The sequence below is a fragment of the Manis pentadactyla genome, chromosome X (genome assembly GCF_030020395.1).
Source record: "Manis pentadactyla isolate mManPen7 chromosome X, mManPen7.hap1, whole genome shotgun sequence".
Taxonomy (NCBI): domain Eukaryota; kingdom Metazoa; phylum Chordata; class Mammalia; order Pholidota; family Manidae; genus Manis; species Manis pentadactyla.
In genome coordinates, this window is record NC_080038.1 from 6,191,886 (window position 1) to 6,214,585 (window position 22,700).

The following is a 22,700-nucleotide window of genomic DNA, read 5'->3' on the forward strand; positions in this document are numbered from 1 at the left end:
AAAGCAGGTGGCAACTTGGATTTAGCCCAAGGCCATAGTTTGCCAACCCCTGCTATAGAGGATCATGCTTTATTTTTTACTTTTCCATGTATGTTTGATAGTTCATTTTTAGAAAGTTTACAAAAGTAGAAGAGAATTTCCATTGATAAATAGTTAGTGGAAGGTATTGAGTATAACTTGACATTTTAAATCATATTAACACCAATTTTGGTTACTAGGGTGGGTGGATCATAAGAATCAAAATTTCATATTACACTTTCTAAAAAAGTTCTTTTACACAAAATTTTTATTTCGATAATTTTAGATTCACATGAAGTTTTAATAAGTAACACAAAGAAACTCCTTGCACCCTTTGTATAATTTCCCCCTATGGTAACAGTTTGTAAAACAACAGTATAAAATCACAACTGGGATATTGACATTGATATAACCTATCTCTTACTCAGATTTCCCCAGTTTTACTTACACTGTGGTATGCACGCACGCGCATGTGTGTGTGTGTGTGTGTGTGTGTATTTGGTTCTGTACAGTTTTATTCCATATACAGATTTGTCTGTCTACCACGAGGATCAAGATACGGAGCAGTTCCATTACCACAGGATTTCTTACCCTTTCAGAACTATATCCACCACCCTGCTAACTCCTGGCAATCATCTACCTGTTCTTTATATCTAATATTTTGTCATTTCAAGAACAGTACATCAGTGGAATCATATAGTTCATAACCTTTTGGGATTGCCTTTTTTGACCCAGAATATTTCCCTGATGATTCATTCAGGTTAGTAAATGCATCGATAGTTTATTCCTTTTTATCGCTGTGTCATATCCCTTGGTGTAGATGGACCATAGGTTCTTTGACCCTCCACCTGTTGAGAACATCTGCGTTCTTTCCAGGTTCAGGCTAACATGAATAAAATTTCTATGAATGTTTGTATGCAGGTTTTTGTGTGAACATTTCATTTCTCTGGGATAAATATTTAAGAGTACAATTTCTGGGCTATATGGTAACTTCATACTTTCTACTTTTCAAAAATTCCCTTTGTACATATTTCAATAGCTTTTTTAACATCACAAAACACTTGAAAACAAATGATGCCTGAAAAAAGGCCCCTTAAAGATTCCCTATCATCTTGTATCCTCATTTTACAGACCCAGGAACTGCAGACTGGAGAATTTAACTGACCCAAAAGGATTGCAGGTTACAGAATGGTTGGTGTGGGCTGAGCCAGCGCAAGAAATCACTTCTTCCATCTTAATATTTAATGCTCTCATCCTAACATGCTGCATCAGTAAAATTACAGATGGAAACAAGCAATGATGGGGTGCTTCCCGTGACAGAAGGGACACGGTTTACTTGGCTCTTAGGGGCTCACATCCAAGCATGTGTTCTTGCCACAGCCTCCGCAGTGGGGTCTTGTGTGGCACTTCCACTCAGAACTTGCAACTGCGTCACGCCACGGGCAAGTGACCAGGGAGCGCCAGTGCCACCGTGCAGACAATGGTGAGTAATTCTCCCAAGTGCATATGGGAACTGGAAACTCTAAAGCTCTGTGAGCACGGCGAGCAAACCCTTTCCACCAGGCCTCAGGGGGTTGTGCAGGGGCCCGGTTAACAAGTCGACTACACTGACTAGAGAGGGTTAGACTAGGTTGGGTAAGTTACGATTCCTCAAATCTAAAGTCTTCCAGGTTAGTTCCGAGGTCCTGAACGGTCCAAAGAAGCATTCAGTCAGTTTCTACATTCGATCAGGCAGTTGGTTTTCCTCGGCTGGCCATAAGCAGAAGTGCAGAGTTTCCAGTGCTTCCACTCTCTCCTCAGAATCTAGGAGACGCTGCAACAGCAAGTCCTTATCTAAACCAATTCTAGCAGCATCAGCATCACCCGCAAACTCGTTAGCAATGCAGACTCTCAGGCTCCACCCCAAGCAGAGTAGAATCAGAACCTCCGCAGGTGGGGCCCAGCAATCTGCCTGCAGATTCCGAAGCTCACTAAAGCCTGAGCACTGTCTTCAACCACTTCAGAACTATTTCAAGTAGACAATGGAAATGGGAGTCATAGCTTGCAAATGAGTTAAAAAAAAGAAAACCAACCCAGCCACCAAAACAGTTTCAGTCCCCCTCTGTCAACTACACAGTCTTTATGAGGTCAATATTGATACAAGCATAAGCCAGAGATGTTATTTCTGACATTCAACAGATCATAGCTTTCTTCACACATGCTGTATTTAAGTTATGTTTCAAATGAAAATGTTCAGTTTGTGCTTCTACTTAGCACCTATTTAAAATTCTTTATCAAACTGTAATTTCCTTGAGGGCAGGAAGCATGTGTCTCCATAGCCTAATAAATAGGTGCCTAATAAATGGTTGTTGAACAAATGAATAGCTTGTGTTTTATGTTACAGTTGCTTCGTCCTCTCAACCATGCGCTGTAAGACTGCAGAGGATGCTGGATTCGTGAAAATATTCTGACTATTGCTGAATGAACCGAGTAAACTGTATCTCTGATGCTATTGCACAGTCTGCAAATAATTTTACTCTGGACATTATTTCCATGTGCATGTGGGAAAAACCAATTTCATATGTACCACTTTAAATACTGTTTAACAAATATGCCCTACAAAATGGGATTTGAGAGCATGTTTGGGGAGGCTTGTGGGTAAACAAAGGTTCCTGTGACAGAAGGGAGAAAGGTCCCTAGGGGAACATGAAAGAGGAAGGAGGCAATAGATACCCAGCCAGGTGAGCTGCAGGCCTCAGTTTCTGCTTCGGCCACAGATTTTCTAGTTAAGAAACCAAATTACACAGTTTCACCAGATGACCCAATTTCTGGCATTAAGGTAGGGATGTCCTGAGCCTTTTGAAGTTGAGCTTTTAGGTCTTTCTTCCTTGCTGGTTATTTTCTAAGACTGAGAGTAGCCGACACTTCCACAGCAATGCACTGGGGCAGATAAGCACTCCTGAAGGATCAGAGACGTGTGAAGGAAAAGCAACATCTGTGCGCAAGGATCGAAGATGACTTGGCAAGGAAGATCTGTGCTTTTTAATTTTCCTACAGCTCATTTGAAGGACAGGAAATTCTAAGTGTTTTCCTCAGTGGTCTTTGTTATAAAACACTATAGAGGGATACAAGTTTTGTAATCTACCTTTCGGTAAAACAAGCAAATAAATCATCTATGCCTCAGAATCTAAGAGGAGGAAGAAGTAAAATTAAGTGTTTATGATAAGTAGACTTCAGCATGAAGTACTCTGGAAAACTTCCACAACGATGAATAATCTTAGGATGACTTCACTATGGTTTTCTTTTCCATCAGAAGAACATTTCCTTGAGAGTGACAGGAAGAAGAAATGGCTACGGATGTTAATTGCTTTCATTTAATATTGCTGCCATATTTGCATCTTACAGAACTAGGATTTTGTTGCTGATTAGAGTTTTTGCCCTCTTGACACGTGTATTTCTAAAAGGACCAACATGCTTGTGATCCAAGAGGAAACACAAAACTAGTCCGGGAAAAACATCGTCTTCCAAACAAATTTAGCTTTGCATTTAATTTGTTGAAGTATTTCACAGAGAATTTGTCTCCAGGCAAAACTCTTAAAAGCTAGTTTTGAGCCAACATACCATTACAAAGGTTGCCTACAATCACTCGAATATTTTAGTAGCATTAGTTCAAATTTATTTGAGCAATGTTTTACATGCCAAGCCTCAGGCTGATCTAGTCTCGGAAAGATTCTTAAAGGGATAAAGCTGTCCATTGTCAACTGAATGGACAGAAAGAAAATGATAGAAAATGAATGTCCACCTTCAACTCTGGCAGATCACTGTCTCGACATGCTATCAATCCTTTCATTAGCTATATTAACAAAGAGATTCTTAGTCCTGTTTAAGTCCACAGACCTGTGAAGGAAGTCTAAACAACTTGGAGTGACTTGGAGTAAAAGCAGTATTAACCAACAAATTCAAAAGCTTTTTAGTGGGTACCCTCTTACCCAGAGGCAGTGTGTTCTGAAGGATCCGTCCTTCAGAGTGACAGTTACATAGTTCACATGTTTATCAAATATTGGCCCATCACTCTCAAGGAACTTAGCAGGGTTGATACTAGTCAGCAGTTATTGAGCACTTACTCTGTGCAGAATATGGAACATATGTCGCCTCCTTTACTCTTAGCAAATGACCCTGGTGGGTAGGTGGTAAAAGAAACCAAGGTCAGGGAGTTAACTGTTAAGAGTGTGAAGTCCAGCTAGCAAGAGGCATGGCAGAGCTTTGAATCCAGGTCTGCGTGGCTCACGTTTGTTCTCCTAATCTCTATGCCATTTGGTACCTCCTTGTAGGGCATGGGATAGCTAGTGATGGTGGCTGTGGAAAACTGAGTACTGTGAAAACAAGGTGAGTTCTTTTCCACATCTTTCCTTAGCTCGGACAGGAGGCAACACATACATACTATTTTATTTTGGCTTATCTATGGAGGGATAATTTGCATCCTGTATGCCTCTGTGCATGCGCGTGTGTGTGTGTGTGCATGTGTAAGAGAGAAACAGAAACACTCACAATACTTAGAACTATTTTTAAAAGCTCAAAGACCACTCAAAACTAATTAAATGAAATTAATTTGAACTATAATTTATTCCCCTAATTCACACCCCTTACCTGTGACTTATAGAATACTATATTCTTTTTTACAGACACCACATTGTACTTGTTACATTTACTCCATGCAATGATCTCAAATTTTTCTCCACCTCATTCTTTTTCTCTCCCCAGTCATGAGACAGTGGGTGTGCCCCCGAATTGCTTCCCTTTGGTATACACTCAACTCATTTCCTCTCTTCTGTTTTCATAAATTCAATATTTGGAACCCAGAGACAGCAAGAAACAAATAGATGTCAAGAGGAAAGAAATCACCACAACCTAACATTTCAAATGTTAGAACAAATGTGGAATGTAAGTCACTCTGGCCTCCCAGGTGCCCAATTAGTCCTTGTCTTAATTCTTTGGCAAATTTCAGGAACTCTCACAATCCTCAAATTATCATCTTTCAGTGCTCTTTCCTTGGGAATTCCATGGCGGCTGGCTGCCTCCACTTAAGCCTAGGATCTGAATAAGAGCCGTATTTTTTGGATTACCATGAGCGTACTTGTCTAGATGGCCTATTTTGTAACATTCTACAAGTTACAGGACCCAGTATGTATAGGTATGGCCTCCCAAGCCTTTCTATTCACTGGGCTAAGGAAAATCCTTTTATTAATCATTATATCTTATGCCAATGTTTTCTCAAATCTGGGATCATAATTGATGGGTTTCGTTTTTCCCATACATAGAGGCTTTGTTTCATGGCTCTCATGTTCCTGAGTGGTCACATTGGCTTCAAACCTTTATTCGCCATCAAAGTAAGAGAAAATTGCCCACCGACAGGCCCTGGAATACGGTCAGGCTATTAGAATTAAAGTTATGGTCCTTGGGAAGTTTATCTGCGAGGACATGCGCACAGCCTGGAGAGCCACCAGACTGCCCAGCATGTGCCAGGGTCAGAAAAATACACGGGGAAGGAAACGGGAAACCCTTTCAGGGCAGACTGAACCAGGCAGATCCACAAGGCTGTGGTCAGTGAGCCAAGCCCAGCAGGTCGACCCTCCTGTATGCAGTAAATGGAAATGTGAGGTTTCTTTTGGCTTAATATGCTAACACGGACCTATGACTCACACAGGCCCCAAAGACAACACATCCTGCAGCAGCCCAGGGCACTTTAGTCATAATGTCAGCCTTGAAAAAAGTCAGGAAAGTAGAAATGATGATCTTTATAATTTTTGTATACCTCAAGGGCCAATTAGCTATTAAACCATTTTAAAGAGTGATCATTTCAGGGAAACACTAAAAGAGACTTTAAAAATAGTTGGTTCCAGTGATTTGCGTCACAAAGAAACAGACCATCTTAAATAACACAGGGCAATAAAAGCAAGCAGATGTTTTGCATTCTAACCGGGGCACTAATGGAGGTGCTGTGGCACTGGACCAAAGTAAAGTTTGCCATCTTCAAGACTGCCCACTGGACGTGGCAATACAACTGCATAACTTTGTGTCAAAGATGGTTAAGCTTTCCTTGACCACTTTGAGAATCATTTCCTGCTGCAGGTACGAATTAATAACTCACTGTTAGCATACTGCATCAAAGTCGGTTCCTGAAATGGGCCTTGAAATGTGTAAGATGCGAACTTGCCATAAAAACAATTCCTCGGGTTTCGAATTACAAACATAAGTTATTATGAAATCATAGTAAAAATAAACGAGCAAGTCCAAACTCACATGAGACTGGATTTGGACTTTCATGTGCAGGCTCTAAGCCCAGCAGGTACTGAGTCAAGCACTGAGTACTCGGTAAAGCTTGACGGTGGAAATGGATTCAGATGAAATCTCCCTCCTTCTCCCCTTCAGAAATGCAAAGTGTTTAACAAAGATTAAGCCAGGTACTACTTCTGGTTCAGTAAATGAGTCCTGGGAGTATGGAAGGCATCTGGAGGATTAACTCTTTAGGCCACCGAACTATCATTCACTACCTTAGAATAATCGCTTATTACATCATGAACAGTCAACCTGGGCTAGAGCACTCACAGCTTGGAAGCTGGGATTCCTGCTCCGCCAGCCTTATGGAGTAGGGACATTTAAAAAGCAAACTGCATTCACACCTCTACTGCAGAATGTTCTAGTTACACAGATTAGACAATCCCTGCCATCTTCAGAGGTCAGTTTCCCCGGGATGAACCCCACCAGGACATTATTACGCAGCCATTCCCTGGGACGTACTGTTTGGCTGGGAGTCCCCCCACGTGGGCGAACAGGGCTCCCTTCCCTTACGCCTGCTTTCCTCTTGCTGCCTTCTGCTTGTCCCCCTCCGCTTCGGTGCCACCGAATCCTCCTTTCATCAGGACCCCATAGAACAATGGCTTTTCAGCTACCCACCAACGCAAGCACATGTCTGTCTCATTTCAGGCTTGTTGATTTTTTTAATGTTACCTCCTCATTTCTTCCTTTCTTCAGTATTTCCCTTTTGGGCTCATTTGTTTTACTGTGCAAGCATTTCCCCTGAAACTTCATTCTCACCCTTTCTTTTGTTCTCTTTCTGTCCCTCTCTCTCGGTTTCTGGTATTTTCCAGTAATTTGTGGCTTGACCCTTCTTTTCTTGATACCTTAGTCCCCCACCTGTTTGTCTGCTGGGCTTTTGTTGATATATGGAGGGTGGGCCTGGCTGGGGAGGGGAGAGTAGATTTTTGTTGCTTTGGGACCTCTCTTCGTCTGTCATTTCCTGCTTCTCTTCTCTTTTCTTTTACCCCACTGACCTCTTTGGACTTCCACTTCTACCTTCTGAATAATCAGACTTGATCTTAAAATATTGTGACATTTTCTTTTTTTATATCTTTCGTCTGACTTTGAAAAAATCAGTAAACAATGGCTACAGCTTGCCCTCCTTTACATAGAGAAACTTTCAAATGGACAAATACATTTGTATATATGTAATATACGTGGAAATGTGTGTAGATAGATACAGTGTTGCTTCATCACTGATAACGACTCTAGTAGATAAATCAAAGTGGATGTGTTAACACTAATACATAGAAATAATCTACTATAACTAACTATATAAGCTTTGAAAAGGTCTTGGAAGCAACAATACAAATTAATTTTATGATAAAAATAAATCTGTTCTGGCAATATAAAAATATACACATTTCATTGGGGTCACTAGTATCGTATATTGAAAGTTAACACTAACTTTGAAATTCCTGGTCAACAGCAATAAATTATATACAACATGCACATACACATACACCCCCCCACTGTTATTTTACCCACAGAAGGCAGGCCAATTATAAATAAACTTTTGTATAAACTAAAACTCATATATTGACTTGTGCTACCAAAATACAGCCTGGAGTAAACAGAGAAACAAATTAATCAAATGGACAATTATATATAAAGTAGGCTATTACGCAGATAACACAGGACAGATTTTATTAACTAATTTATGGCCCACAATCTATTGGCAGAAGCCTTTCTCCTCCCCAGTTTCAGTCTCTCTGAGCAGGATAAACAGACCAGAAGAAGCCTGATGCTGTGCAAAGCTCACATCTTTATCTTTGCAGGAGCTTTATCTGGGAGCCTGGAAACAGAAGTTGTCAGCATTTTTTATCCATTGTAATGTTTGATGTGTTTTGTCTTTGCTGTGACCTTCACTCTGGATCACTCTACCAGGTTCCTTCATTATCTCTGAACTATTGGCAAATGATTTATTGGCAGGTAACCACATTTACGGGCAAAGTGAACTCTTCCTCTGGTTTGACACTGTCTAGCTCTGGCTTCTTGCTATTGTGCTGTGACTCCTAAAACATCCAGACTTGGAGCAGCTCCTACTGCACATGCTGATTGGGAGCTTCTACGGAATGTTCCTGCTTTGAGCTCAGCAAAACTAAAACCAAGTGGGTCTTTATGAAGTGAAAGAAGTGAAACGGTAGCCCCTCAGGGAAACACAATTCAGATTTAGGATTTGCCTTTTTCATTGCCCTTATATCTTGAAATGCATTTGCACCAAAATGGACCGTGTAGAGAAAAAATTACGCAGGCAGGGGAAATTAGTGAAAAGAGGAAGCTCTTAAAAACCGTGCCTAGGACTTCATGTCAGGTAGCAGCTGCCACTCCACTTCCTTCCAGACTTCCAGACTCCTCCCACACACTCCAGTTCCAGCCTGGGCGCACACAGTAACATCTCAGAGATTCCGATGGAGGCCCAAGCACAGTCTGGTTATCTGAGAGTTCGTGAGAACGAACATTTCGCAATCTTCCACCCAAACATCACACAAGTGAAGTGACAAAATGGAATGCCTCTTGCTCTTTCTGACACAGTTTTCTATGTGACAGTAAGTATTTCTTGTGGGGAAAAATAACTGAATGGGGTCCTGATGGGAAACTTCATCTTTTGGATAATTCAGTGAGAGATGAACAGTTCTAAAACAAAGAGACTTAGTGCATGTCAAGAACACAGGGAAAGAAAGGGAACAAGGTGACAGGAGGAGTGAACGTTGGTAGTGACTTGGGTCCCACAGTGTGAGCACACCTGGAATCTGCAGGGCTTGGCCCCTTCTTGCCTTCACCTGCCCATCCCAAGGTTGTCCTAACCCTGTGACTGCAGCTCTCACCACCTAGTGGCTCCCTTTAATGAGAGACTATGTGGAAGCCAGAAAGGAATTCGCTGAGGTCATTCAAGGGCAGTGGAATTACACATGTTGAATAAAATGCTCTTCCTAAATTGATGCTAGAAAAACAGAATGGCAAAACCTTCACCCAAACCCTACAGGGAGTGTGAACTTAACTGAGTGTGCTCATCTGTTAGTGCAAACTCTCAGGTTACAGCTTCCTAAATCCTATAGTCCTCTTACAAGTGACAAGGGATCTCAGCTGAGTAAAGCAATGCAGCTTATTTCTATATGGGATCCCTTAATCCAGGCTGAGGGAGAGGAGAGGGGTTGGAACACAACAGAAGGAATTTACCAGACAACTGCCCTGTACATTATCAATAAGGAGAAAACTTCCCTTAGGGAAACTGACATACGGAATGTTGAGATCTCAGCTGTCAAGATTCTCACCTCTCGGCCACCCGCCAGGAGGTCCCTGAAAGTAGCTATTCTTCTTCTAGGCTTCACTGCTGGTGAATTTGCAGAATACAAATAACTCCTGTATGTAGGACCTTTTACCATATATGACGTTATTTTGATTGTCCTATAAACCCTGTGAGGTGGATGTTCATGGCCTCATTTTTAAACATGGGAGAACTGAGGCTCAGAGAAACTTAGCAACACACAGCTAGCAAATGCAAGAGCGAGGACTCGAATCCACACCAAGACTTTTAGCCACAAAGCTCATGCATTTTCTGTTCCATCAGGCTACAACGATTCCTTTCCCTACCCACAAACCAGGTCAACTTTCCTTGTTCCCTACATCATTAGTATATCCCACTATTCCTCTAACTAGGTGAAATGCATTCTGGGGAGTCTGCCTTGACACTTCCTGATTCCTCATGATGACCCATGTCTCATTCCCCACCCATTCTTGTCTATTTTCCCTCTGAAATCTAACTGAAATCCATCCACTTCTCTTTATCTCTACCACCATAATACTAGTATAAGTAGACATCATCTTTCCTTGGACCCATGTCCTAGGCCATGGTCTGGTTCACCCATGTTCACTCTGACACACCTCTGACCTATTCTCCAGGTTGCTGCCAATGTGGCCTTTCTGAAAGACAAATGTCAGCCCTCAACAAAAACTCCCTAATGCAGTCTGGCCCTTTCCCACCCCTCCAAACATACCAGCTCTCATCCTTTCCTACTACGTCTCAGTTTAAGCATCTCTTTCTGGGGGAAGCTTTCTCTTGACTTCCTTTCTGATTAGCTAAATCCTCTCAGTACAATCTCATGGCAACATATTGCTGCACTTCAGAGATTTTATTCCAGGCTCACCTCTACTCCTGTTTGCGTGATATTTAATCAATTATTTGTCTCTTACAGTAGACGCTACCTACTTGAGTGGAGGCTCCACTTTAGCCTTAGCATGTAGGGTGATGCCTGGGCAGAGCAGGAATTTGATAAATATTGTTGGATAAATGTTGAGCTTCTCCTTTTGTTTTTCTCTTCTCCTGCCCTCTCTCCACTCCTGGATCCTCATCCTTGTGGGATGGGGGACATACATTCTATTTCATGAGTTCCCAGGGGAAATTCCTTCCAGTTTAATATAGCTGATATTGGGATGCATCTTACACTTGTTCTTGTTGTTGCCCAGGCTGCATCGTGATACAATTGTCATTGTCTGCCCATTCTCAGTCATAGGTGTTCATAGTGTTGTCACTTCCACTGAGGTCTACTCATTATCTGAAACAAGCCCCACCCACTAGGAGAAGAGAAGTCTCATGTCTGGCAAAGCCTCTCAAAGAAACAGAAAGGAGGCAGGGTTTCCTCCAAGTCAGAGAGAGATCCTATCGGGGTGCAGGTGGGACTGGAGGAAAGCTAGACAGATACCCAAGAGATCTATGGAACCCACCAGGCATGCTGGTTCTTAATGTATTTGTGTAGAACTGTTAAAAATGAGTTTCCTGAGAAGTGGATGTACCTGGGGGTTGAATGGACAACTGCATGCCCAGGTAAGACCATTTCAGGAATGAATATAAGTCTGATCATTACCCTTTGTTAGAGACTCAGAGACAGTAGAGAAGGTCTTTTAAAAGAAATGCTGTATTTTGGCATATTTTGGCACCAGGCACGATGGCATGGTGCAGAAAAGGACACATGTGACAACTCTAGTTGAAAAGTGATTTAGAAAACTTGGAATCCTAAAAAGTTTATCTCACCTGTGTTTTCCATCTTATATATGCACAGAAGGAATATATGAGTTTTTTTTTTTTGAGAGGGCATCTCTCGTATTTATTGATCAAATGATTGTTAACAGTTAACAACAATAAAATTCTGTACAGGGGACTCAATGCACAATCATTAATCCACCCCAAGCCTAATTCTCATCAGTCTCCGATCTTCTGAAGCACAACGAACAAGTTCTTACATGGTGAACAAATTCTTACATAGTGAATAAGTTCTTACATGGTGAACAGTACAAGGGCAGTCATCACAGAAACTTTCGGTTTTGATCACGCATTATGAACTACAAACAATCAGGTCAGATATGAATATTCGTTTGATATTTATACTTGATTTATATGTGAATCCCACATTTCTCCCTTATTATTATTATTATTATTTTTTTTAATAAAATGCTGAAGTGGTAAGGAATATATGAGTTTTAAAAAATTGTCTGAATAAGCCTAAAATAATTCTTTCAATAAATGTAGCATAAAATATTTAAATGCTAAGAAAACATGTGCTACAGTCTAACTGGAAGAATTGTTTTCTTTGTTAGTGTTGTATCCTATAATAGATGGTATCTCAAGTTCAGTGAAAATAAGTCAGAAATAGAGTCACTTGATATACACGTTGATAAAGTCACTGCTCTGGACTGAATTCTGTTCCCCCCAAGGTCATGTGTTGAAGCCCTAACCCCCAGGGGGATGGTGTTTGGGGATGGTGCCTTTGGGAGGTAATTGGGGTTAGATGAGGTCATGAGGGTGAGACCACTATAATGGGATTAAGCACCTATGTAAGAAGAGGAAGAGAGAAAACTTGCATTCTCTACCAAACGAGGACGAGGCAAGAAGGCAGCTATCTGTAAACCAGGCAGAGAGCTCTCACCAGACACTGAATCTACTGACACTTTGATATTGGGCTTCCCAGCCTCCAGAACTGGGAGAAACAAATGTCTGGTGTTTAACCTACTCAGGCTGTGATATTTTGTTATAGCAGCTGGAGCTGACACATACAGCTGCTCTATTTTCTCATCTAACCAGCACCAGATGGTCTCCACTTGCCTTAGCCAGGAGCAAACTCTTGGCCATATCAGCCCATGTTCTGTCCACATCATAGGTGCCACATCAGATTAAATGTTACATTCCACTGGGGTGGGATGCTGTGGGTGGGGAGCCAGAGAAAGAGAGTGGGGTACAAGGGGACCCTGGGGTCCATCCTCAAGACCTCTGGGAAATGGGTGTGAACTGAAGCCAGGGAGATGTTCTACTTGTTAATAAAACAAGTGACTTTTATCGGTGAATTTACTAACCCAGTCCCTCCCACCATTACTGGTGGAAAAGCTTTCAAGTTGTCAAATTAATGAACACAAAGTGAGCAATTTTGTTTTGTTTTGAAAACATGCTTCTTTGGGAAAACACCTTTAAAAGGGGAAAACTTATATTTGAGATAACATAGATGTTACAGAAGAAAGAAGCCTTTAGAACAAGGGTCTCAAACAAACAAACAAAAAACCTGAAGGGGACAAACAGGTAACTCAAATAAGTCAAGAGAACCTGGCACAAGACATTAGAAAGTATATCATACTTCACGGAAAAGCAAATTTTAAATCGCCAAGAAGGCAGAATTACCCACGGGCCATTAGTATGTGTGCTTCCGCTTCTCCAATGTCTTAATTGTTTACTTGAAGATGCCTAATCCACTGTCCCTCCTTTCAGATCCAACTAGTACTTATTGATTGGCCACATGCCCAGCATTGCGTGAGGTGCTTTCACAGACATGACCGTTTTCACAAACTCATAACTGCCCAATGAATTGTGTATTTATGTCTCCATTGATAGATGAGGAAATTGAATCCCAGAGAAGTTTAAGATGACTTGGCCAAACCCACCATCCACTGCTTTGGAAGAAACTTGGGAAGCACTGCTATTCTTTTGTTTCTTAACTTTAAGCCAAGTGTATCAGTTCGAGTAAACTTGTTATCCGTTCTCTAGAAGTTTATGTACTGTTTTGTCCCCCAAGGCAGTACATGATGAGTGTGTCAGTACAGATCTAAATAACTGCACAATTAGATACTCAGGGGGGAAAATAATTTTGGTTTAAATAGCAAAGGCCACCGTTGCAGGACAATACCTATAAATAATGCAGCATTTCCTGGCTCAAGCTCTTTAACCGAATTCCAATTCTGTCACGTGTTAGAACTCAAACTGTCAAATTGAGAAGGTTCTGCTTAATTTCATTTCAGTCTCAAGTTTAGACGAGTGAAGAACAACTCACAAGAGAGTGTGAGCATATGAGGACATAGCATTAGAGCCATTCTTTATGCAGACCCAGCTATTAAGTACCAAGCATATCTGAGAAAGCCCTATTCCACAAAGCACTACTATCCATTTTTTACTGTCCTTTTAAATAAAAAATAAAATTAACTGAACCCTTGGCAATAATACGTAAAGTTACTCAATTTTTTGAAAGGTTCACTCACAGAAGATTCTTTATATGTGATTGCAAGCAATTAATTAAAAAATGGAAATGTCCTCTTACACTTAACTAGAAGTCCTAGTCCTATCACCTTGCCAGCTATCCTTTCTTCAAATATAAATATATTTTAAATTGGTTTTGCCAATGCCCTAGATACTTGGGAAATCCGGCTGGCACAAGGCAGTTACTAATTCACACTCTCCAATTCAAAGCCTTACACACACAACGTTAGAAGGAAGAACTGCTGCTTTTGTCTGCTTCATAAGAATGTCACTGGAACTTGTACCTTAATAATTTCCAGTGGTCAAAAGCCAATATAAAAGCTCTCGAGTTATCCAGTACTCCTGGAAGTATCTCCTCTTCATGTGGTGCCCCAGGAAGACCTCACAACCCAAGAAAGTGTGGTCTTGAAAATGACGTTAGCAAAATGTATTATAAAGAGGCATCATCCAGCTCTCTGTCATTTATTAGTGCTCTGCAGGGAGCAACGTGATATCTTTCTTCTGCAAAGTACACCAAGATCGTCGGCATCTACCTGACATGTTCTGAATGGGAAATCGTCCTGTCACTGAAAGCGTGAGCATCATGACCTGTGTGTTATCTGTCTTATGCCCACTGGTTGGGAAGTTCTAATGTAAAGAACCTCTCCTGCTGATGAGTGAAAAAGTAAGTGGTCGAGTAAGTTTGTAACAAAGCATGCTTCATATGCTGCACAGCGTTCAAGCAATGAGATTTCTCTTTGCAGAAATGCTATCAGTGGCATGAAGATTTGGTTAAATTCATCTGTGTCTTATATACCCACTTTTCCTCCAGAGTACTTAGCATAGGACTTCAAAAGGCACTCAATAAATATTTGCTGAATGAATGTAACAGGAATTAATAACGCAAAATGTTTTTGAAAAGGTAATTGATGTCAAATGGTAGGCAGAGAAAGCCAGAGAAAGTTCACCAGGGATAGGAATGCTGTGCACAAATTTGGTACAGGACCCAAGGAAAGAATTTACATTTAATAACCAAGTTTTGAAACCAGGTTCATTCTGCCACTGCCTCTGGACTAGGCCACAATGATGGCAGGAGAATCCCAGCCAAACAAACCAGGATAGCCATTTGAGAAACAGAAGTGTAAATGGTAATTAAACATTAGGAAGGATCCCATGGGAAGCACTTTGCCATCAGCTTTCTAGGAGATCTTTACGACCAAAACAAAACACACACGTGCACATACACATCCAACATGAACACCTCTTTACAGTCTTTATGGAATAAAGAGAGCAAACTGGACAGCATACAGAAGACCTTGACATCCCCACCACAGCATGAAAAATTATAAAACTAGGCTATTTTTCTTCACCTTGAGCCCCAAGGCCCAAGTTAGCACAGTGTGGCAAAATTTGGACTTGCTTGATCTATATTCTGGACCTGGATTGTCAGTTTCCTAACTTTTACACATCATGACAGATATGGAAATCAATCCTATCTGCATGACATATGGGGGCAAACTGGGGAAGCTATGTGGCCCAGAAGAAACCTTCGGGGGGATACACCCAGCCTAGGCACAGCTTGATGGCCCAGATGGCAAGAGGGATCAACATCTGGATATGTCTGCAACCCATTCACCATCTATCAGTGCCCTGTGGCGCTTCCACTGGGAAACTGTCTTAAAAAATGTTCTTCAGGGTGATCAGCCAAAAACTGAGCTATCAGATGAGTTTGTAGTAAACCATATTTTATGTGTTGCACTTTTTCAGGGAGTCACAGCACATATTAGCAAATGAGCATATTAGGCTCTGAGAAGACCTGTTTCTCTTCGTTTTTTTTTTTTTTTGCCAGTATTTCCATCGTTTTTAACCAGGACACCTAGTAATGTCCCACAGACGGAGGGAGCATGCTGAATGGTTACACCCTCCACCCAAGCACATGGTACTAGTGACTCCCAAGGGGCTGATGCAGCCATGCAGCATTCTAACTGCCTTTCGAAGGAGGATTAGTTGAGATGCTGAAATAACTTTCACCTTCAAGAAGGAATCCTCCTGAAACTCTATTAACGCGGAAGTGTTACACACAGTGACTGCTATCATTGCCCCCACACGAGCTGCTGAGGGGCCAAGGAAAGCAGGTTCTGGAGTCAGAACTCCTGGACATGGAGATCATATGCCACTGGCGAGGAGAACTGTGAACATGCAATTCAAGAACCCTCCGCTAACTCCAGCCCACCCTGCCCCAGGAGACCTATCTATCTTTCTGGTTATATATTCCCTTGGCTGTTGATGTAATTAGTATATAATAATTGTGTACATATCAACTCACAGGAAGAACGGCGGACGTGCTGGTGGATTTGGCTTGGGGCCATCTCATCGCAGGGTGAGATAACCCAGCATAAACATCTGTTATTAACCCTATATTTTAAAATAATATTTTGTGTCTCCTGGGTTACTGATTTCCATTGAAAGCAGCTCAGTATCAAGACTCCTGTTTTTCTGAGCAGCACGTAGGAGATAACAAGCTTTAAAACACTTCCTCTCGTCTCCTCAGTTCTGCTGCTTGTGCTATTAAGAATTTTGTTTACTAAAATATCTACTGTATCACACGCTGCTGTTCTAGCTTTCTTTCTCGTAGAGGTGAGCAGGTTTCATTTAAATTGAGTCACTGTGAATGGTTATGCTTTTCCGGGTCAAAGGTCCTAAATAAAACTGGCCATAGCTTTTGTTTTTATGAAAAAGCAGTTGCCAGTCCCTGTGTTAAATCAATAGCCTCACTAGGGAATGGACTACGCCTTGCAATTTTTAAAAAAGTGGCCATTCTCTCAAATCTCATTGTTGCCCTGAATACTTTTCTTGAAATTAATTTTAGAAATTAATTTCTTAATATGAGGACTTGGAAATCAGGTCCTCATGCCCTTTGCTGTAATCAGTAGCACAATTCTGTTCCCCAAATTTAGGATTAAGACACTGTGCATAATAGAAAACAACAGTATTTCTCGATAGATGAGTAGTCAAATCATTCAAAACAATTACCTAAGCTAACTCAGTTAAGAAAACCACCTAGCCATGAAAAATTAAATAATAAAAATTTTTACCTGATTCCAAATCACTTTTGACAGCTATACTGTAAAAAAAAAATAGGCTTTCTTCTCAAAATTTCTACCTGTGCCCTAGAACTCAGTTGGAATAGTTTTTTCTTCTTTCTCAGTTGCCTCTTATAATTGGCCAATCCCAAGTACAACTAAAATTCCCCTGCAAGTCTGTTAAACACTTTCATATTTCCATGTTTAATTATATTCAGACTGGGAGTTTTGTATACATAGAGAATATAGCCAAATTTTAACTCAATTGACTGCAACGCCTTTGACATAAAGCTTTTATTCATCGTTCTTGCCTTATACATAAATAGACATACGCTACTTGTCAAAATGCAAGAGTGAGCTCCTTTACATTGTCTAGAACAAAGAGCCCAGCTCGGCTTCTTTCTTTCCTCAGTGTCTCAGAAGGTGTCCTTTATTACATGTGCAGGATGCAAGGATTTTGCTGCGGCATGAATGAAAAATGATACCTTCAGACTGACTGCCTTTTTAGTGACAAATTGCACTTCTGCAGAATATCACACTGCCTGTGGTTTTAAGAACCCCACTTAAATTTACTATTACTTCCTTGGGGACTCAGACTTCTCACAAAGCACCCCAGGGCTCATTTCCACCACGTTAGCGTGCAACAAAGATGAGAAAGTTTGCTTATCGCAATGGTAGAGAAACTCCTGGCTAGTAAAAAACACTCTCTGGAATATCTAAGGTGTTAAAAATCATCGCCTCTGCGGATTCTTGGTGTACAAAACAGGCAGGAAAACTTGTCTGGAGGTATTTGCGAAGCATTGTGTGTGTTCAGGAAGGAGCTGTGGGGTGAGAGGCTGAGCTACGCCTCTCCCCTTGCTTCCTGGGTGAGAGCAGCGAGGCGTGCCACTTAGCAGAAGCAAGCAGAGAGAGATCGGTAAGACTCACCGGCTTCCCCATTTTTCCCAGGACCGAGTTTTTGTTCCTCAACTGAGATCTGGAAGAGGCAAACCTGTAGGTCCTCCAAGCAGGCTGCCTCGGAGCAGCTGAATGGCTGGGGCGTTCAGGAAGCTTGCTCTGTCCAGCTCGGAATCACTCCCCCTCTTGAGGCTGTGTGCTTAGACGCCTCCCAGTCAGCGCAAAAATCCGCCAAACTCAGGTCAGCCTAACAGGTTTCCTTATATAGGTAAACATGAATTGCATTCCTGGTGAAAGAAGTTAACTAGGAATCCCGGTAACCTGGTTAACTCTACACACGCCAGAACGGCTCAGAGTCAGTCAGCCTGAGTAGGGTTTGGTTGCAGTACAAAGGGATTTGCGTGATTTAATTAAAATCATCTTTATCCTGGCAGTCTGTAAAATTGGCCCCGCTCGTAACTGTGAGTCAACAGCTAGTATTCTGTGTCATGAGCTGTGACCAACCCTTATACTATCTGAAGGCACTGTAGGGAGAAAAACCAAAGTTTAGGATATTATCATTTGTCTTTCCTGTTTTTAAAACCAGGGTAACTTGTCTTGAAATTATTTTCAAAGAAGTGAATAGAACACGTGATAGGAAGAAAATGTGAATAAACCTCCCTCAAATAAGGCTGAATGTGTGAGCATAGAAACTATAGTCACTCAACTTTCCCAGGCCTGTGTAGCAGATAATGCAGTAGGATCATTTTGAGTTTACTCCCTTTACACTGCAGTAATTGCTCCTATAGTTTTTGATCGGTAATGTGACACATAATGGCACTTATTTATTCTCCTTAATAGCACTCCTGAGCCCACATATTGAAGTGTTACTTGATGGCTTCAGGAAAGAAATCTGACTCATGAATTTGCATAATTATATGTAAAAAAGTTTATAAACAACTTCCTGTGCTTAAGAAGATAAGAAAATACCTCTTTAAAAGAATTCTGTGGAAGGCTTGACCCTAGGCTCAAAACACAGCTTTTAAATGTAAATATGTAACTTATATCAATTGTCTAGTAATTGGCTTTACCCCCTACATTTATCTACCACTGAGTAAAGTAATAATTCTATTTGAGTCCAACCAATTCCACCGAAATCTTACTGTGAAGTAGAGACTCAAGAGTTTCCAATACTCAAGTGTTGGAGGGGAAGATTGCCTCCTAACTAAACCTATCTTAAAATGAATCATTTGTTCCAATTTCATTCTCTGGTGATTGCTCCTTGAGTGTGCCAATCTTAGCAAAAATAGTTCAGTGGTGTGTGTTAGGTCTCTGCTTGGGAACAGAGTGAGACTGAAGGCTTATACACTACCTAGGCCAGCACCAACACAAACGAATCATAGACCTTCTATAAGAGCAGTAAAGTGCAAAAATCCCACCTTTAGGAAGGGTAACTACTCTTTGAATAGCATTTTACACTGGGCAAAGACTTTTGCATACGATTTTTCTTCATATCTCCACAGGAATGCTGTGAAGTGTGTGTTAATATTTCCTTTTCATGATAACAAAATTTACTTGCAGAGATAAACTGAATGGTCCAAAGGCTCCAGGATCAGTTTGTGGCAGACCCCAAATCCCGCATCTTCTAGAATTTAACTCCAATAGAACTTCCAAAAATAAAATCAACTTGAAGAGACAGAAGAACATTAAAATGGCAGTTTTCCATGTTCAAATATAATTTTTAATAATCATATGTCCAGAGAGTTTAAATGCAATATACAAACTGATTAAAGTACTCTTTATAAAATCGTAACTTACTGCTAAAATGACTGCCTTTAAATGACTCCAGGAAGATCATAAAATGAGATAGGAAGTGTGCTTTTATTGAGTATGAATTTGGGTTATAAAATATTATGAAAATATAACTTTGCAAATATTGCACACATTTTTCTGTTCACAGTACACACATTTTGGCTGTATCAATTTAAGACTCATCTTGAGTCCCCCACTGGAAGGAATATTAGTGCTTTCTACTTATTGGGTTTTCATTAATCTTAAATAAAACTCTGTGTGCCATGCTAGGTAAATGGCTTTCACTAATACAGTGCATTTATGATCCTGCATCCTTGACGTTCTCATAATTCCCGCTGAAACAAGTTCTATTTATGCAGGAACTTTAGACTTTATTAACATGTTGATGCAAGACAAAGAATGCATTTTTTTTCCAGGGCAGGCGAAACCTTTAAGTGCCTTAACCTGGCCTCCAAATTTGTTCTTAAAATTCTAAACGAACAATCATTTAGGTTTTAAACACAAAATATCTTAGGCTGTAATTATTGAATTGAAAGGTCAAAATGAAATGTGGATCTCAAAGTAGTATATTTCAAAGAGGGAATATAACCCTCTGCCAAATCCATTTTGGATGCCTCAATAAATTGTTTGGGAAAGGCTGGGTCACTGAAGTAGCACGAATTCAACCTAACCATACAGGACTCCAATGAAAGAGTACTTACAGCTGAATAACTGCACCATGCCAAAAAGTAGCAGTTGTGGGAAACTAAATAAAAGACCTTCTTGAACGGGAGAAGATATCATTGTGGTTTAACGAAAATATCAGGGGATAGATTTTAGAAATTCCCAATGACATATAACTAATGAGTAGTTGAGCTATAATTCACATCTCAGTTCATCAGATACCAGAATGTTTGCTATTTCTACAGCACCCTGGGTATACCACAGTAGATGCCTTTGAGTCAGATGATGCTTCCATTCTAGATCTATGTCTTGGTTGTGTGGCCTTGGGTAAGCTACTTATAATGTTTCTGAGCCTCACATCCAAAGTGGAAATAAAAATGGCTGCACGCCTCACAGATTACTGAAAATACCTAATGACATTTTTAAAAAATCACTCCACATAGATTTGTTGATGCTTTCCCTGGTCCAGGCATTCTCCTAGGTCCTAGGAATAGAGCCACAAGCAGGGTAGGTATTACCACATTCATGGAGCTAACAATCTTACAGGAAAGACTGTGCATATCTATATTATGGAACGTGAAACTCAAACATTTCCCTAGATTTCTGATAACACAATAATGTTTAATCAAAGTTCCACATATATAAATATTAATAGGCAAATGGCCAAGCCATACTAACTCTGTCTGTAGTTAGTACAAGTTGCTCTCACTGGCCAGACACTGGCCTTGCCACAATTGGACCTGGTGGACCCAGGCTGAGCGAATAAGGTAAATATCAGGGAAGGGTAAACCTTAATGCATCCACCGTATCATGACAATGTCCTTTTAACGGTTGAGGAGGACCAGCACATTCAATTGAAAAACATCTTGAAGATGCTCAGGAAGCTGGATATACATGGAGTTATTTTTATCTTTAATTCTGTATATAAAGAAGTGATGGAAAAGCATAAGAAAGTTTCCCCAAATACTGTAGTTATCGATCTACTAATCTATTATTAATACACTTCCATACAATAAACATTTAATTGGTCTGTACTATGGATAAAGATCCATAAAAGATACTCACAGAAAAGGATACACAGGAAAAGAATGGTCTTTAGCTTTAATGGGGCTTTCTAGAAAAATGGGATGGTGCTCAATAGCTGTATCAGGCAGGATGGGTGAGGTTATGCTGTGGTAATAAGTAAGCCCCAGATCTCAGTGGCTTATAACAATGAAGGTGTTTTTCTCACTCATGCTTCAAGTTTACACAGATCAACAGGCAGGGCTCTGCTATTCATTGTCACTCAGGCACCCGAGCTGATGAAAGTTCCTTTCAACACAAACTTCCAAGGTTGCTGAGACAGGAAACAGAGACTTGGTGAGTTATGCACTGCCTTTCAAAACTTCAGTCCATAAGGGAGACTTAAAATTCTGCTCACCTTTTATTGGCCAGAGCAAGTCCTCTGGCCCTGCTTAACTTCAAAGAAAGAGAGGGAACTAGAACACGTGCCGAATGAAGACATGACTGATACGGCAAATCATTTGGCTGGAGGAAAGGATCAATGAAGTAGGCATATTCAGTAGCCCTTATGGCATAATGACTGGTATTTTAAGTTTGGAAATTACTGACTAGATCCAATTTCCATAGGAGTGGGAGCTTAAAGGGGAACTCAAGGATTATCAGTGGTTCTGGCTGAACCTGGAGGGAAACAGTGACATTCACCAAGGATGTCCTGAAGCAGGCCCTTCTTAATAGTTCTATCAGTTACTTGAGTGATGAAATAAAAGACAATTTGATTTAATTTGCAGATGGTGCCAAATTGGATAGCTCACACCTCAGAGGACTGTATTATAATTCAAAATGACCTTAAAGAATGGGAGAAAAAAATGACATTAAGAAGGAAGCTTGTGTCCAATAGTGATAAACAGAGGAGTGGGATGAAAGTCTGTAAAATACATGGTCAAAAACTTATATTGAGCTAATACTAGCTTGTAAATTGAATACACACTGGCAGCTTAGCACTTTTACTTGTAAAGCCTTTGGCATGGTGCTATTAACCATGTTAGCACTGGAAAATAGGCATTCTCAGAGTACTGCTTCATCAGGGATTCACCTTCTCAGAAATAAGAAATCAGAGCAAATTCAAAAGCGAAAGCAGAAATGTCCGAAAGACTAAGTGTCCTACATCAGGAGGCAGGAAACTTTTTCTGCAAAGGGTCAGACAGCAAATATTTTTTACTTTGCCAGCATAAGCCTCTCTGTTGCAAGTACTCTGACTCTCCTGTTGCGGTCCAAACAGCCACGACTGTGATATGTAAATGAACAGGCATGGCTGTGTTCCAATAACACTTAACTTACAAAACTGGCAGCCAACCTTGGGCTGTCCTTTGCAGACCCCTGTTCCCTGCATTATAAGAAGTGTCCCGGAATGGCAA

General features: G+C 40.8%; 1 protein-coding gene across 1 annotated transcript in view; it reads right to left on the reverse strand.

The window, feature by feature from the left end:
- Nucleotides 1-18,257, reverse strand: part of MID1 (midline 1) — a 338,498-nt gene extending 320,241 nt beyond the window's left edge. The window contains exon 1 of the mRNA XM_036913002.2: nt 17,860-18,257. The gene's annotated coding sequence lies outside the window, so the exon portion shown is untranslated. The remainder of the gene's footprint in view (nt 1-17,859) is intronic.
- Nucleotides 18,258-22,700: the final 4,443 nt, after the last annotated feature.